Here is a 17,405-nt window from a genome sequence, read left to right on the forward strand (position 1 = left end):
ATCATCATCTGTATATTGTATTGTGCATTCACCATGCTAAGTCTTCTTTCATTACCATCTATCCCTCCTATCCCCTCTTCTGAAACTCCTTATATACTATGAAAGTGAGCAACTTTGATGCATTCCCAGTAGCTCTGATGGGTTCTCTACTACCACTTCAAAGAAAATTGTGTTCCCTTTAGTTTTGTCAAAACAAACATTTTTAATGTAAAATGGTTGCTTTTCATAGTTCACACTCTCCATTGTCATGAAATCAGTAAATATAAAGAAAAGTATGGTGAAGGTAATTAATTCTGTGAGTTCCCAGACACATTCTGTGAGACTCATTGTGGGGAATAAAAAGATGTAAAAGAGCCAGTCAAAATAACTTGATCTTGCTCTAGAGGAGGCGGATGTGGCATAGTAGAAAGATTATGGAGTTTGCCATCAAAGAGAACTAGGTTTCCATCATACTTCTGCCATCTAACAGTTGTGTGACTTTGGGCAGGTTTTCTCTTCTATGAAATTCAGATACATAGATAAATACTTGCATTGTGTTGTTTTTGTGAAGATAGAGCTGTTAAAAAATTCAACTAAGTTTAAAGATCTAATTAGCATTATCCAATGTTACAGGCAACATTCCATCTAGCAAAGCTCCATGGAGGAGTGCCAAGAACCTATACCAAATGAAAGGCTTTTTATAGGGAGAAGGGGGCAGGAAAATGAAGTTTCTAAGCAAAGAGTTCGTCATTTCAGGCAAAGCACTTTCCTTTGGGGTGTCTGTCAGATGGATTACCTCACTAGTGCTGACAAGGAAATTATAGTTTAACTGGTTAAAGGTAACATTCCTGGGGAAGGCCGGGATTACATTTAGGTTTGGTATTAACTATCAGTTTGGTGATGAGGGCTTTGCAAAGGCGACCTCATCAAGGGCCTGCTATCTCTTTTTTAACAGAATGAAGAACCTCCTTAGGACTGTGTTTAATAAGACATTAACAGAAAAATATGAATTAGAAAATGATACATGTTACAAGAAATGTGTTTTCTTGGAGTAGGAAGAGGTAGTATTTCTGTTTTTAAAGATATTATAAAATTCTGAGGGATTGAGGAACTTTCCAGAACACTCAGTGAGAGGCTGAGTGGGGCTTTTTGAGCTACATGCAGCAACATGCTCTTTGCCACTCCTCCATACCTGCCTCGGCCCCCTCACTGGCTGTCAAAAATGGTGAAAGAAAAGCACTTACTATGATGTTTGGGGGGGTCAAACCCAATGCCACCCAAGAAAAATTGAATAAAAGGCTTATAGGAAGCTGGCCTTGAATTATCACCCCGATAAGTATCCAAAGGAAGGAAAGAAGTTTAAACAGATTTCTCAGGAATTCTGAGAAAAGAAAAGATGCAGAGAAAAGGGAATTATATGACAAAGAGAAGAACAGGCAATTAAAGAAGGTGGAACAGGTGGTGGTTTTGGCTCCCCCATGGACATCTTTGATATGCTTTTTGGAGGAGGAGGAAGGGTACAGAGAGAAAGGGGAGGTAAAAATATTGTGCATCAGTGCTCAGTAACCTTAGAAGATTCATTTGTATAATGGTGCAAGAAGAAAACTAGCTCTACAAAAGAATGTGATTTGTGACAATGTGAAGGCTGAGGTGGTAAGAAAGGAGCAGTAGAGTGCTGTCCCAGTTGCAGAGGTACTGGGATGCAAATAAGAATTCATCAGATAGGACCTGGAATGGTCCTATGTGCAAGGAGTGTCAGGGTCACAAAGAATGGACCAGTCCTAAAGATAGAGGCAAAAGTTGCAATGGTAGGAAGATAGTTTGAGAGAAGATTCTAGAAGTTCATTAGACAAAGGCATGAAAGATGGCCAGAAGATAATTTTCCATAGTGAAAGGAAACCAAGAACCAGGACTGGGACAGGAGATACTATCATTGTTTTAGATCAGAAGGACCATACTGTTTACACTGTTTTCACTTGATGAGAAGACCTTTTCATGTGTATGGATACAAAGCTGGTTGAAGCATTGTGTGGCTTCCAAAGGCCAATAGCTACTTTTGATAACCAAACCATAGTAATCACCTATCATCGGGTCAGATCGTCAAACATGGAGATTTCAAGTGTGTGCTAATGAAGGCATGCCAATTTACAGAACATATGAAAAGGCTTGCCTAATCACTGAATTTAAGGTAAACTTTCCTGAGAATGGCTTCCTCTCTCCTGATGAACTTTCTTTGCTGGAAAAACTACCCTAAAGGAAGGAAGTATTGTAGAAGAGACTGATGAAATGGATGAAGTACAACTGGTAGACTTTGATCCAAATCAAGAAAGACAGTGCCATTACATGGAGAGGCGTTTAAGGATGATGAACGCCATCGTAGGGGTAGTCATATGTCAGTGAACAACATTTACTGCTGGCATTTTATATACAGTACTGAATGAGTGAAGGAGTATAATCATGATATGCTCACTACTTGCTATTGTTTAAATATTCATCTAGCATTTTAAAAGTTAAATGAAGAATAAACTCACAGTATAGCAATACTGAGGGATTCATAAATAGTTAAAACTACATTATATGTAGCATGTATGTTTTAGTGCTTATTCCTATGTATTTCTCAGTAATATATATCTTTCCTTAGGGTATAAACTATAATAGCACATTTTTGGTTCAGTGTAATTTATCTTTACTTATAGACCTGTGTTTCTATAGCAAAGATCAAAATCATATGAGTGCTGTATATTTGAATAAAATTACAATGAAATTGATTCCAATATATGGCTGCCCAATTTTTAGGGCTGTTGTTTAAGAAAAATGGGAAAAGCATTTGAATGAATAATTACTTTTTTGTATTACTAACATTTTATAGGCTAGACTGTGGGCGAATTTCTTCATTGCCTTTTGTAAAGATGATTCATTACTCATGTTTCGTAGATATATGAATTCTTTGAATTCACTTAAGAATGGCGGTGTATTATGAGGGACATTGGTCATACAACCTGCTCTCCCCAAGAAACTGGACCATCCTTAAGAGTGAACCATTAAGTTCTCCTCTAGACAGCATGCTAGATGGACTAGCTGTCCATCTGTGAGGGTCTCTGCTCGAGGTGCATGCTACATACACACTGATGAATCAAATGAGATGACTTTATGCTCTCAACTCTGAAGTTATTTTTTTTAAATCACAATGTATTCACTAAGCAATTACTTAATTTCTTAATGTGGTTTCTTTAGAACTAATTTGCATTTGTACTTATAGCCATTGAAAAAATCAAGATACCTGCATAAAAAATAAAAATTTGTAATGAAAGTATTCTCCAGAAATAGTGCCTATTTACACATTATGTGGATAAACCTTAGAAGTGTATTCTAAGAAGATGCCCTTACATTCCCTAAGCTGGATTAAATACTTTTTGTATGTATTACCTCATTCTGCATTGTATTGGAATTATGTTTATGTCTGTCTCCCTATTACACCCTTTGCTTTATGAAAAATGTCATTCTAATTTTATAAGCCTAGTTCAGGGACAAGTACTTTAAACAAGGGTATTTATCTGAATTGAACAACTTAATGACAAAATTACTAAATATGAATCCTGTCATTTTGAACTGTTTTGTTGCTGGTGTCTTACTGGAATTTGGTTCAGAGTTATGTCTGTTTGGGGAAGAGTATTACTGACCCATTTCTAAGACTGTTTCACCTGCCCCTGGCTATTTCAGAATAGCTACTGGACTGGTTTCTAGGCACACACACCTTGCCTAAGTGGTGCTTTGTTTCTGCTCCCTCCTCCAGGAATAGCTTATACTTGGTACTGGACTGTGAGCTCCTTCAGGGCAAAAGTCATGGTATTAAAACAAAAGTTTCTGTTGTTCAGACTTATGTTGCCACAAACTAGGGAGCTCAATAATCTTTATGTAGATTCCAACTGGGTGTAACACCCTGTATGCTTCTGTGCTGCTAACAGAGCCACACACCGAATCTAAGAAAATCACTTTGAATCATTTTAGCTCATCCTTAAAGTACCACCCTGCGTGTTTTATTAACCGTGTCAAGAGCTCTCACTCATTTTAAATTCTCACAATTCATTTTTTCTTCCTAGTTTGTCGTTTTGGAATGATAGGTAAATCCTAGTGGGATCGTTTATATCCTGGGAGTCCCATGGAGGCTAAGGTTATGGTAATGTTATTTTCACAATCCCTTTATTTAAAAAACTGAGATATACACAAAGTGCGTTGAGTGCACTAATATTAAGTGTAAGGCTCGGTGAATTTTTACACATGTATACACCTGTGTAACTACCGCTCAGATCAAGACAGCTTTTTAAGCTTTCATAAAGTTCCCTTGTGCCACTTTCGAACCTCCCACCCAGAGGTAATCATTATTCTAAATTCTTACACCACATACAAGTTTTGTACGAAATTACTCTGGAGGAAGTGGAAACTGGCCCACAGCTCCTCGGGGCTAGACGAGACAAACGTTCGGCTCCCTCCCTGAAGGGCATCCTGAGGAGGTTCCAAGGAATCCGCCGTGCGACGGCTTTGCTTCCACTGACCGGAATCGGCCCCACCAGAAAGCGCTCCGGGACCACGTAGGTAATGTCAGAGCACGCCACAATAGCCTCCCGCCGTTTCCCAAGCCAGCCTCGCCGCAGCCTCCCCACCCTTCTAGTGGGCGCCCCTCCCGCGCACCAAGAGAGCCGGGTGTGGCTTTGGGCGGGACCCGCCGGAACGCGAGTGGCCAGGGGAGGCGCTCCGGAGTTGGGGATGTGGAGGCTCCCGCATTGGCCGAACTTTCCCCGCGGGCCTGCGGGCCGCAGCACCACCCTCCGCCCCCAGGCCCTCTTTCAGCGCTCCCATTGGCTGTTCGAGTTCTACACGCGCCTGCTCCGTACCCCTCCCGGCAGGATAAAAAATGGGTTGGGGGTGGGAGGTCGGAGCCGTGAGGCGGGTGAGCGGTCTTCTCGGTTAGGGGGCGCAAGACGGCCAATCAGGACAAGACGTGGAAAAGAGGCGCCGCGCTAGCCAGTCAGACCTGCGGTCCGGGTAGGGGCCGGCTGACGCGAGTGCGGATCGCAGCCAATGGGCGTGCCGCTACCCGTCCGCTCCTCAGCAGCCGGTCGGGGGCGGTGGACGAGCCCAAGAAGAGAGCGCGACGGTGGCGGAGCCATCGCTGGACGGCTCCGGGGAAAGCGAGGCCCGAGCCTCTGCGTCTAGGTGAGAGGCTGGACGCCGGGTGGGAGAGGCCAGCTGCAGGCCCTTACGTGCCTGGCCTGGGCCGCAGCTGCCGGCACCAGGACAGCAGGCCAAGCGGAGGCGGGGGTTACACCCGCCATCCCGCCCACGCCCTCGGCCCTGGACTCCCAGAGCTGGGGGCGCTTCCTCCGTCCGTAGGGTCTCTGTTCGCTTTGGTTGCGCCGCCCTCCGGAGGGCGGGGACCGCTAGCGGGGATGTAGGGAGTGGCCTGGGTTGCTGCTGCGGAGCCTGGGGGCGCTGCCTGGGATGGGGAGGCCGTGAAGAGGTGGCGAAGGCGGTGTGGGTTAGTTACCGGAGGAGCGGGCTGGTGCACTTGAGGGTTGCAGTAAAAGGAGGCCTGTGATTGAAGGATTGCAGGTCTGGGGAGGAAGAAAGTGATGGGAAAAGGGTGATGCTCAGAAAAAAAGGTACCGGAGGCCTCTTGGAAGTAGGCATTGATAGAGGGTGGGGAAAATTAGCTGGCAGCGGAGGGAGGGCAGGCTTGGGTTTTGAAGGCTAACAGATCTGAACAAATGGGGACACGTGGATCTGAAGTAAGAGGCACCTACTGAAACCGGAAGGTGACTTGAGAGGAAAAGGTTTTATGTGAATGAGACGTGGATGGAGGCTGTTTAACTAGAAGGCGTCAGGTGACCGGTTAAGGGGCATGTATACGGGGAGCACACGAGATAGACTTATGTATGGTAGCTGAAGGGTGTGGATCTTTTAGGAGTGAGTAATAATAACTGTCGGTTTTGGCAGAGACAAGGGAACCAAACATTTCAGGAAGGAGTCGGACAGGTTCACAGGTTCATTCACTGAGTGCATCGAGGGCTTAAACACGGAGACTTTGTAACTCGCTACTGAGGCTGATCGACCTTTCTCCCCCGAAATTAATCTGAGTTCATCTCTCAGAAGTAATGGCACAAGTGTTGTTTGCTTTTGATTGGATGGCAGTGAAGAATCGCTTAATTCTTTATATTAAAAAAAAAGTAGAAAGGCAGTGTCAGAAGATACTCTTAGAAAATCTGCCCTATAGGGGAATTTCGCAACTATCTTGTTAGGCATGTGTAATACGCATAAAAATTATGTAAGATCTCTTACAGTAACACAAGTGAAAGTTAACGTATGAGTACAATCCTGTTATTATATAGTATCCACTATTTTGTTGTTGTAGAATTTGGTTATATATCATGCTTGCTGGGAAAACTTTCAGCCTTGGGAAACTTTATAACTCAAATTCAAATTTCTTTTCATGTAAAGACAAGTATGGTATGTGGCTATCACTGCTGCTGCCTTTCTGTTTCAAGCTTCTGGAAATTTTATTTGTGGGGTGAGGACAGAGGTTGGGGGCAGAGAAGGGGTAGTAAAAAAGAAGTGGCCCACTGAGAAATTTTTGGTGGATTTAAATGGGAGGAGGTGATAGGTACTGAGGCGTAATTTCTGCCTGAGGATAAGACAAAAAGATTGTGAAGTGTTTATCACTTTTGACCAATATAAAATAGTATAGGGTCAAGGACAGAAACCAAAGAGGACATTCATTGTATAGAATGCTTCCTTATTAACTAAATCAACAAAGCATTATAGCTAATGGACTATTCTTTAAAATGTAGAAGTAATTTTGTAGAAATAATTTCGTGGTAATGCTACTCACTGATCACATTTTACTCTTAATATAACAGCTGAGGTGCTGAGGCGACTCAGAACAAAGAAGTAATTCAAGTGGTGTGGAGTTAATCAGGGAAGGTTTCCGGGAAGAGGTGAGTTACGAGTCATCTTTTGAATTAGGAGTTGGGTATGGACAGTTGGAAGATTTGAGGATTACAATGAGTGACAGATTAAAAAGTGGCTTTAAAGTAGGATTGAAGGTTTGAATGAAGGTTTAAGGGTGTGGCCACCAACTAAGTCAGTTGCAGCTTAGTTGATAAATGATGATTCTGTATGGTGACTATGAGAGATTTAGAGTGGTTAATAGGCAGTAAGGGAGAGAGCATAAACATATTTTTGATAGTTATAAAGGAATATGGTGAAAGTAAGTTGGGTTGTTGAGAGGTAGATTTGGCGCTCAAACATTTTGTGTCCTGTGCTAGATAATATTAATAATATTAGTATAATTTATTGGGTACTACTTTGTGCCAGACACTATTTTGAACTTTCTAAGCATCATCTTCTTTTGATTATCCTTATTTTATAGATGAAGGAACTGGGATTCAGAGGGAATTGATTTGCCCAAAATCACATGGCTAATAAGGTCAGGATAGGCAAAGTCAGTCAGTAAATGTTAATTGAGTATCTGTTTCATGTCATCCACTGTGTTAAGTGCTAGAGATTCAAAGTTGAGAGCAAATCCATAGATCAAGTCTGAGCCATTTTTTTAGAGATTGTCACAAATTAACAGAAGAGAGCCAGTGAAGAAAGAGAAAAAGATTAGTTGGAAGGATTTTTGTAGACACTGAGGAATATATTATTTAGGGAAACTAAGAATAGAAAGATTTAGGAAAGAGGAAGTGGTCAGCAGTAAGATACATAGCTGAGAGACTCAGAAGAATCCATTACATTAAGTAAGGAAAAAAGTTAATGGGAGATTAGTCTCAAGAAAGCTAGAGTGAAGATATTAAAATACAGGACAATAGTTAATCATGTTTGGTGGCAAGTGCTGTATACAAATTTAAAATTTGGTAGGATCACAGTTATGGTTAAATTCATAGAAAACTATGTTGGCATGTCCCTCTGCAGTATTTTAATCTGTGACTGGTAAGCTCATGCATGGGTGGTTTAAAAGTACTTGTACTTTTTATATTTTTCAAATAAAAAAAACAAGCCTTATTATTATTTAAAAAATGTTTGTTTATTTCTAGAGGGGATGGGAGGGAGAAAGAAAGGGAGAGAAACATTAGTGTGGGATTGCCTCTTGCGTGCCCCCCACAGGAGACCTGGAAGGCAACCCATGCATGTACCCTGACTGGGGATTGAACCAGCAACTCTTTGCTTTGCAACCAGCACTCAATCCACTGAGCCACACCAGCCAGGGCCAAGCCTTATTATTTTTATAATTAGCGAGGAAAACAGTCATTCAACTGAAATGAGCTAATGGGAAATAGGTGGATAGATTAATGCTAATCTGAATTATTTTGGGGATCAGAGAAAGGATGGTCTTGCTACAGTGCCTACTGCATATGAGCCACTTTGGTAGGTACACATTCTCATCTCAGAATGACTGGATTGTTACGGGTAGAAACATGCTGAAATTACATGTTAAAAGATAGCATGTGCTTAATCTGAGAGCTCAGGTTTCTAAAGCACCCTGAGTCATGAAGATACAGTCTCGGCTATTCTGAACATTATTTCCTTTTCATTTAATAAATGAATTTAAGGTTAAGAAGCCAAGCCACCCATACAGTTGAGTGGTAACATTTTAACTTTGTCTTTTGGTCTTACACTCTTCCTTCTTCCCACACATTGGGTTCTAGGGTTCCTCTCTTCAGTGAGTTTTTAATGGGCTTAGAGCCTCACAGTTTTGTGTGGTGATATGAAAGTGCTGGTTTTACACAAAACTAACTGAAACACTTAAAATTTGTCATTGTTTTCTGTTCCCAATTTGAAGAAGAAAGACAAATTGCAAGAAAGTAAGCTTTTTCTTAAGCAAAATTTTCCAAAGGAGACTAGTAGGATTTGCCCTTAGGATATAGTATGGATTTATTCTGATCTCTAAAGGAGAGGAAGAGGAATTGTATTAAGTCAGGAATAGGCTCTAGTTTTTCATTTAATTTCATTTGACTCATAGGAATTATGAGAGAAAATAATATTTCATCTTGGTACTGTACTTTTTTCCTTAAATTATCACATTTAATTTTCATACTGTTCTGTAAGTTGGCTCTCCCATTTTATAGATGAAGAGAATGGGGCTCAGTAGTAACTTTGCAAAGGTTGAATAGCTAAGGAACAGAGCTGAGATTCAAACCTTGTTTTGTCAAATTTCAAAACATTTGCAATATAAGACAAATGGCAAGAAGAACTTTATGTGAATGCCCACAATTTAAAGAAATGCTAAGGAGCTTTAGGTATTTAGTAACTGTTTGTTACCTTAGAGCAGGGTGTTACACTTATTTTCACCTGGGGCCACTTCAGCCACATCAGCCACATCAACCTGGTAGTTGCCTTCAGAGGGCTGAATGTAATTTAGGGCTATGTAAGTGTAACTACTCCTTCACAGTTAAGTGAGAGTTCCTGCTGCTGGGTAGAAACAAGGAACAATGTGCCTGCTGGATAAAACAAGGTGCAGGGCTGGAATTGGCTCATGGGCCTTCTGTTTGCCACTTGTGCCTTAGAAGATGAGGGTTCTTGCCTTGTGTGGTTGTGCCTTGTGATACTGGCTCTTAAATGATAGTGATTTTTGTGTCTCATACAGTGCATTATATTAATGGGTTGGCCAAAAAGTCCATTTTTTTCCTTATAAAATAAAGGACACATTTTTCATTTTTACCAATAACTATTGATTTGGATATTTTGAGTATATTGGCTATCTCCCACTATTGGCTTCTAAATGTACAGAGGCCAGGAGTGCTGCTAAACATCTTCCAATGCATAAGACAGCCCCACAGCAAAGAATTATTTGGCCAAAATGTTAATATACCAAGAAACTTCACAAACCACTTTTGACATGTTGCATTAGCTGTAGCCCTTTCTCCGTGTACTGCACAAATCTTTTTTTTGTGTGTCTCAGTTGGTTTTTTTTACCTTTCTTAAAATAATAAACCATAATACACCTAAACTGTTATTTATCTTTCATCTTCAGTATTAAAATAGCTGTACAAAAATTCACCAGTTTTGCTAAGTTTTTTAAAATGCATGCAGATATGACAGCTGTCACAATACAATCTAATAAAATTGTTTTAAATGAAGTTAAAGACAGCTAAGCACTATTAGAGCCATCATACGGAGAAAACTAAGTGAACTTTTTGGCCCACACAGTGCATTTAAAGGTGTGTTTACACATTTTGGTGTTTTTTGAAATGAAAATGAATCTGCAGTGCTGTATTTATTTTAAAATGTTTGTGAAATAGATACTATGTCTTAAAGCTTGACGTGTCTCAGAATTGAGGTAGCATGATATTTGCATATAGTTTGTACTGTCTAAACAATTTGTTGTGTGCATCCCCCCCTTTACTTAGCCAAATACTTTCTTTTTTAGTATGGCATAATATAGAACTGAAGTATGTATTAATAATAAAATGGTTACTTTCTTTAGCTACTGAATATTATAGTATAGAAAAAAAGACTTCGATGTAGAAAATCCACATTGCACTGTGAATCAGCAGATCTGAGTTTTAATTTTGGTTTTGCTAGCAATTTGATGTGTGACTTGAGGCAAGTCACTTCCCCTCTCAGAACTTTAGTTTTTTCATCTGAAAAATGGAGTGGGGAGGGAAAACTTTTAGACCTGTCTAGCTTGAACAAACTATTTGCCCTCTTTCTAATGAAAAATGTGAATGCCTTAAAAATTTTATCACTTTCTTAAAAATTGTATTTATTGCTTTTTACTATTTTTTCTTTCTCTTTATCTCCCTGTCTTCCCTCCTTGTCCCTTTTATTCGTGGATCCTTGAGGGTACTGTTAGATTTTTAATTTATTAGAATGGTGAATTATTTTTGGTATACTACACTTATCAGGTCAGGGTACCTGAGAAAGTAGGTACCTAATAAATAGTTAATGAATGAATAAATATGTTTTATCTGAGTTAACAAAAGAATCTATGAATACAATGCCATCCAAAAAGCTGTTGAACTTTCACTGAAAGGTAATTCTGCCTAAACAATGAAATGTGTTTTGTAAAGTAAATTTATCTGCCCTCTATAGGTATATACAGAAGAAAACTACTGGGCATGTCTATAAGTTCTCTGTTCTGGTAGAAGAGGCAAACTGCTTTAAACTTCATATGGGAAATTGCCAACAGAAAAATATAATAATATACATAATATTAATATCACCAACTTTATTTATTTTAAAGACCTAATTTATTTATTTTTAGAGAGAGGAGAAGGGAGGGAGAAAGAGAGAAAACAGGAGAGAAACATTGATTGGTTGCCCCTCATAAGCACCCTGACTGAGAACCGAACCCACAACCTAGGCATGTGCTCTGACTAGAAATCCAACCTGCGACCCTTTGCTCTTTGCAGGACGACACCCAGCCAACTGAGCCACACCAGTCAGGGCTATAACATAAGCTTTAACAACTAGCTTGTGATCAATCTGGTTTCATCTGTAGCTCCGCCCACTTCCCCATTATTTTATTTTGAAGCAAAGCCCTAGACATTTTTACCAATTATTACCAGATGGCATGGTAAATGTGACAATAGACATGCTAATTTAAGTGAAGTGGAAATTTTTAAAATAAAATATATATTAAAGAGTATGGGTTATACTCTGCATGGCAAGAGAAATTAAACATAATCTGTAGGGTGAGGATAATGTAATTGGAGAGACTGTGTAATATATATAAAATAGAATGTAGTGAGATCATGTGCCAGAATTGGTTATAGAGATTGCAAGTGAGAAATAACATTATTTCTGAATGAAAGTAGGATTTAGACAGGGGGAAAGAACATTTAAGGGGGGAGGTGAGGGTGATCACATGGAGAAAGCAAGTAGAAAAATACAATTTTAGCTTTATAGAATAAGTTCTAGCTAAATCTGTATTTATATCTTTTAGGCCCCTGCAAGGTGTTATTGACATACTGTACACTTGACAGGAGCCAAGTGCTGTATTACAAATTAGGACACACTGTTTTGTGAACGTGTCACTGTCCATGGTGAATTATCTGACACATTCTATTAAAAAGCCTTCTAAATATCTTAGTACCACATGTATTAATGGATTTGTTTTGTCTAGAATGCTTGTGTGTATGCGTCATTTTGAGATTTTAGAGGGTGACGTGTGTATTTAAATGTTAACTATTTGAAAGTATAAGAATTACTTCAAAATATCTAGTTTATATTATTATCTTTTATGGAATTCTTGCTAGTCACGTGAGCCATCCTTGAATTTAAGGAATTCTTACTATTATTATATCTTATTATTTTGGAGTGTTGACAGATACTTTGAAATATTAACTAGAAATAAAATCTTAAAGTATGTGCATAATGCAGAGATTCTTAGTCAAAGGTCATGAACCTGTTTTGAATACCTCCTCAAAGCTTTGTGCTGTCTCTTCAGAAAAATGTACATATACACTTAGTTTTTCATCATTTCAGGGCGTTAATAAGACTCAGAACCTACTCAGATATCTTTGAGGGCATACAGATTCTGGTTTAATAAGCCATTCTTTAACGTATAGACAGAAAGCCTACTACTAAAATCCAACTCAAATACATTTCTAGGTGTACTCACTTTTTATAGTTTTTTTCATTATTGAGCCATAAAATTCTAAAACTCATTATGCAAATGCTTAATTTTAAAAAATCACTTTTTTTAAAAGGAGATTTTATTTATTTTTAGAGAGAGGGAAGGGGAGGGAGAAAAAGAGAAAAACATCAGTGTATGGTTACCTCTCACACACCCCCTACTGGGAACTTGGCCTGCAACCCAGGGATGTGCCCTGACTGACAATCGAACCAGTGACTCTGGTTCGCAGACCAGCACTCAGTCCACTGAGCCACACCAGCCAGGGCAAAAAGTATACCACTTCTTAATTAGATTCTTATGGGAAAACATACTGTAGCCAAGTTTAATGAGTATGTTGGGATGATTTTACCAAAGATTTTGTAATAAATGGTTGGTACTTTATATAATGGCTGCCATTTATTGTGAATTAACAGAAAATGGAATATATGACATAAGAATGAATAAGTACTACATAAAGACCATTTGTTTAGAGGTAAAGGGAAAACTTCTTTGACCTCTCTTGTCCTTACATAGTTAAAATCTGTGGAGGAAAGGATCTGTTAAAATATTTTGATACATTAAAATAACCCCTGGGTGTGATACAGGGGTTTAGAAACATGTATTGGGGGCCAACAAAGGGTTGATTCTCAGTGGAGCCCAGAGAGCTTGAGTGTTTAACATCCATCTAGTTGGGTCCCAAATAAGTTTCCTAGAAATACGTTATTTTAAAAACTTGTGGACTGTACCTAAAATATAAGCAAAATAATGGTTATTAGCATATGCAAATCCTCAGAAGATAGGAACAAGTGAATTAGCTGCTATGCAGCTGCAGAGCAGTGCATAGGCTGTTTGAAGATCAGTGAATATTAGGTGTATTGCTTTAAAGTGATAACCCATGTGACCTATTAGAGTTAATAATTCTCTGAGTATCTAGTGTACTATTAGTAACAAACTTACTATATCTAATAAGTAATAGATATATAGACTTTGAGAGCTAGAAGAGGACTTAACCATCAGTGATTTGTTCTCCCTTTCAGTGAATTTTACAAATGATCAGAGCAGTTAATGAACTTGTCCAAGGTCAGGTGATTAGTGACATTCCCAATAGTGTAGTTAATTCATTACCCTATCTGGTTTTTTCAACTCTGTCATGGTTATATATTTTGTCTGTCTTTTCATTTTGGATCTCAGTTTCTGGAGAAATAAGTATCTTAACTCTAGGGTTTTTAGCATTGCGACTTTGATTCTCAATTGCTAAATTGACTAAGAATTCCCTGAATGTTTATCCTGTAATGTTTTTACTTTGTTATGCACGTTCTCATCCCACCTTCAGCACAATAACCCATGGTTACAAGACTTATTGGGGTAGGCTTCTTAGGGAGCCTAAGTCAGTTTCACAGCTGGGAACAGATACTAAGAAACCAAAAAGTCACCAAACTCTTTCCTTACATTTTCTATACCTTTCTGGGCTGATGATCCCTGCCTGGCAGCATTTTGTCTGAAGCTGTATCTGTGATACCTGGCAGTGTTTTAAAGATAAGCCAGGAAATGATTTTTGAGGAGAGGGTTTGTTACAAGATCTAAAGACATTTCTGGAAGCTTCTCATTCAGAACTAGAGACTGGAGGGCTTATTGCAAGTGTACAGAAGTTAGTACTTCTATGAAAGGCCCTGATTCCAAGTCCTTATGTCACATTTAGTTGGTGTAGACCTGGTGGCCAGGGAGAATACCTGCCCCTACAATTAGTGACCTTCCCCCATTAGCCAGGGTAAGAACCCTTAAAACAGTGACTCTCAAGCTGTTTTAATCCTGGTCCTTTAGCTGGATCATTCTTTAGCTCCATATTCAGCCTTCTACTAGAATATTAACAACTAATTGTCAAGGTACAAGCATTTTGGGGGGAGAAGGATTTTCTTCAGCAATTAGGGATTTGGATGGTTCCTAATTGAATCACACAAAAAATATACTACCTCTCTTAAAGTCTAGACTAGTTAGAAGACTAGGCCTAAAATCCTAGTGATATAATTGTGTCATTCTGCAGTTTGAATAAAACAATTAAAATGGTAATAGTTCAACTAATGGTAATTTTTAAATAAGTAAGAATAGTGGTAATTGAAAATCATGACCTTCTAAAGACAATCCAGCTGGCAGTGAGTGTCCCTTTTGAAAATTAAAGAATTCGAGACTTCCGCCAAGATGGAGGTATAGGTGGATGTACCGTGCCTCCTCACACAACCAAGTTTAGGGACAACTAAATATTAGCATCAGAAAACACAACCAGAACACGGAAAACTGAACTTTTCGGAAGTCCGCTAACAACAAATTCTTCAGCCCGACCAGTAAGGGGCGAAACCGGCGTCGGGTGAGGAGTTACAAAGGAGGGCTCGGTCAGACCCGGGCACGGAATCCAGACGCGCGAATCCAGTCGCACGGGTTCCAAACCCAGGATTGGACCTAGTGAGCGACCGAGCAACCCACTGGGTGAGCGACTGCAGAGGAGACAGTGGGGAGGCGGTGCAGCGTGTTGACTGTGGTTGCCTAATTGCGCGCGAGTGAGGGAGTGAGCGGTTGGACCGGCGGCGTCGATAGACGGCGGCCAGCGGCGATAGCGGGCGCTGCCATTTCCCCGCTCTGACCACGCCCCCACATACAGCGTCACAACCCAGTGACCTGGACTCCAAGGCCCCGCTTCTCCCACTTAAAGGGCCAGAACAGACCAAAAATGTCGCAGGGAGAACTCAAAGCCCCAGAGATAAATCTGAGTGACGAGGAGGTAGCAAAACTCTCAGACGCACAGTTTAAAACACTGGTCATCAGCTTCCTCACAGATCTGGTGGATTATAGCCACAAATTAAGAGAAACATATGAAGGCTAAATTAAGGGAAATGAATGGAATTCCACAGGAAACCCATAGAGATGAAAAGGAAACTGGGACTCAAATCAATGGAGTGGACCAGAAGAAACCAAATAATGGCCAAACAGAAAAGAGTCAAGGAGCAAGAATTCAAAGAAATGAGGAGAGTCTTAGGAACCTCCAGGACATCTTTAAACGCTCCAATATCCAAATTATAGGGGTGCCAGAAGGGGGAAAGACACAGCCACCAATGGAAAAACTATTTGAACAAATAATAAAAGAAAATTTCCCCAAGATGGCAAAGGAAATAGACTTCCAGGAAATCCAAGAAGCCCAGAGAGTACCAAAAAAGTTGGACTCAAGAAGAAACACACCAAGGCATATCATAATTACATTAGCCAAAATTAAAATGAAGGAGAGAATCCTGGAAGCAGCAAGAGCTAAGGGGACAATCACCTACAAAGGAGTCCCCATCAGGCTGTCAGCAGATTTCTCAAAAGAGACCTTACAGGCAAGAAGGGGCTGGAAAGAAATATTCCAAGTCATGAAATCTAAAGACCTACAACCAAGATTGCTCTACCCAGCAAAACTTTCATTTAGAACGGAAGGACAGATAAGGTGCTTCTCAGATAAGACCAAATTCAAGGAGTTCATCATCACCAAGCCCTTATTATATGAAATGTTAAAGGGACTTATCGAAGAAGAAGAAGTTAAAGAAACATGAATAGTGAAAGGACAACAAACTCACAGTTATTAACAACCACATCTAAAACGAAAGCAGACTAAAAGGTCAGCTGGATCAGGAGTGGAAACATAGAAATGAAGATCTCAAGGAGGGTTAGCAACAGGGGAGTGGGAGGAGGAGAAGGGGGGAGAAGGTACAGAAAATAAGTAGCATAGACAGTAGATAGAAAATAGATGGGGGGGGCAAGAATAGCATGGGAAATATAGAATCTAAAGGACTTGAGACACATGGTCATAAACTAAAGGGGGGTAATGGTGGGGTTGGGGGGGCAGGGTGGAGGGGAATGAGGGGGGGAATAGAACAACTGTAACAGCATAATCAATTTAAATAAATAAATTAATTTAAAAAAAAAGAAAATTAAAGAATTCAAGCTTTTAAGTGTGCATAGGTGGGGTAGGAGCTTTGCAGCATTGTGGGTTGCAGCAACCAGTTATTAATTGTATACAAATTAAAGCCTTTGGTACGTCTGGTAACATGCTCATTTTTGTAACCTGACTTAAGTTTATTCATAGGAGCTTTATGGATCAAAGGAAGGTCATGCTTTCTACATCAAATAATTTGTAGTCCATGTGTGGTCTGGTCCATTTTCAGATCATTACCTTAGGAGGTAATCTGATGTATTTTGAAATATTGTATGTCAGTGTTCTGAGTCTGAAAATATTAGGATAAAAATTTCATGTCTTAGCATGAAAACATTTTTATTATGGTAAAGAGAGACTATAGTATAATAGTTTGTCTAAAAAAATGATGTGTGACTTATGGAAATTACTTGTAAAAATTGTTTTCTCTTAAAATGTCATTGTGTTATGTTTTGTAAGCAGTGGAATAGTTTATTACCAAACTGTTAACAAGAGCATAGCCTTTCTGTAGGCTTTAAAGTAGAGAAGCTACCTTACTGGTACAGGCATTGAGGACAGAAACAAAGAAAAATGGATATTTCTGAAAAACTTGTTTTCTTGTCAGAAGATAATTTTAATGCTGTAGAATGGACATTTCCTCTTTGATGGAGAACTTGGCTCCTTAAGATGTCTTTGTATTTGATTTTTATATCAGTCACAGGAATTCTGAGTGTCTAATATTTTCCAGAATAATGAGCCTGTGGAGGCATTTTTAACTCGTGCTGGAGTGGCATTTTTACGGAGCAATATCAATGTACAAAATACTTGTATAGTGTCTTAAGAATTAATGAACCTATTGAGATTCCTTCTTATCAA

General features: G+C 39.5%; 1 protein-coding gene across 4 annotated transcripts in view; it reads left to right on the forward strand.

Moving 5' to 3' along the window:
* The first annotated feature begins 4,931 nt into the window (after positions 1 to 4,931).
* FAR1 (fatty acyl-CoA reductase 1) overlaps positions 4,932 to 17,405 on the forward strand; it is a 57,981-nt gene continuing 45,507 nt past the window's right edge. Inside the window, exons 1-2 of one of the 4 annotated variants that reach the window (XM_037156992.2) lie at positions 4,932 to 5,193; positions 6,894 to 6,971. The gene's annotated coding sequence lies outside the window, so the exon portion shown is untranslated. Of the gene's footprint in view, positions 5,194 to 5,448; positions 5,516 to 6,893; positions 6,972 to 17,405 lie in introns of those variants that run through there. The other 3 variants (XM_037156990.2, XM_037156991.2, XM_037156993.2) reach the window with 3 other exon arrangements.

This window comes from Artibeus jamaicensis, unplaced genomic scaffold, assembly GCF_021234435.1.
Source record: "Artibeus jamaicensis isolate MK-2021 breed Jamaican fruit bat unplaced genomic scaffold, CSHL_Jam_final contig_797, whole genome shotgun sequence".
Lineage (NCBI taxonomy): Eukaryota > Metazoa > Chordata > Mammalia > Chiroptera > Phyllostomidae > Artibeus > Artibeus jamaicensis.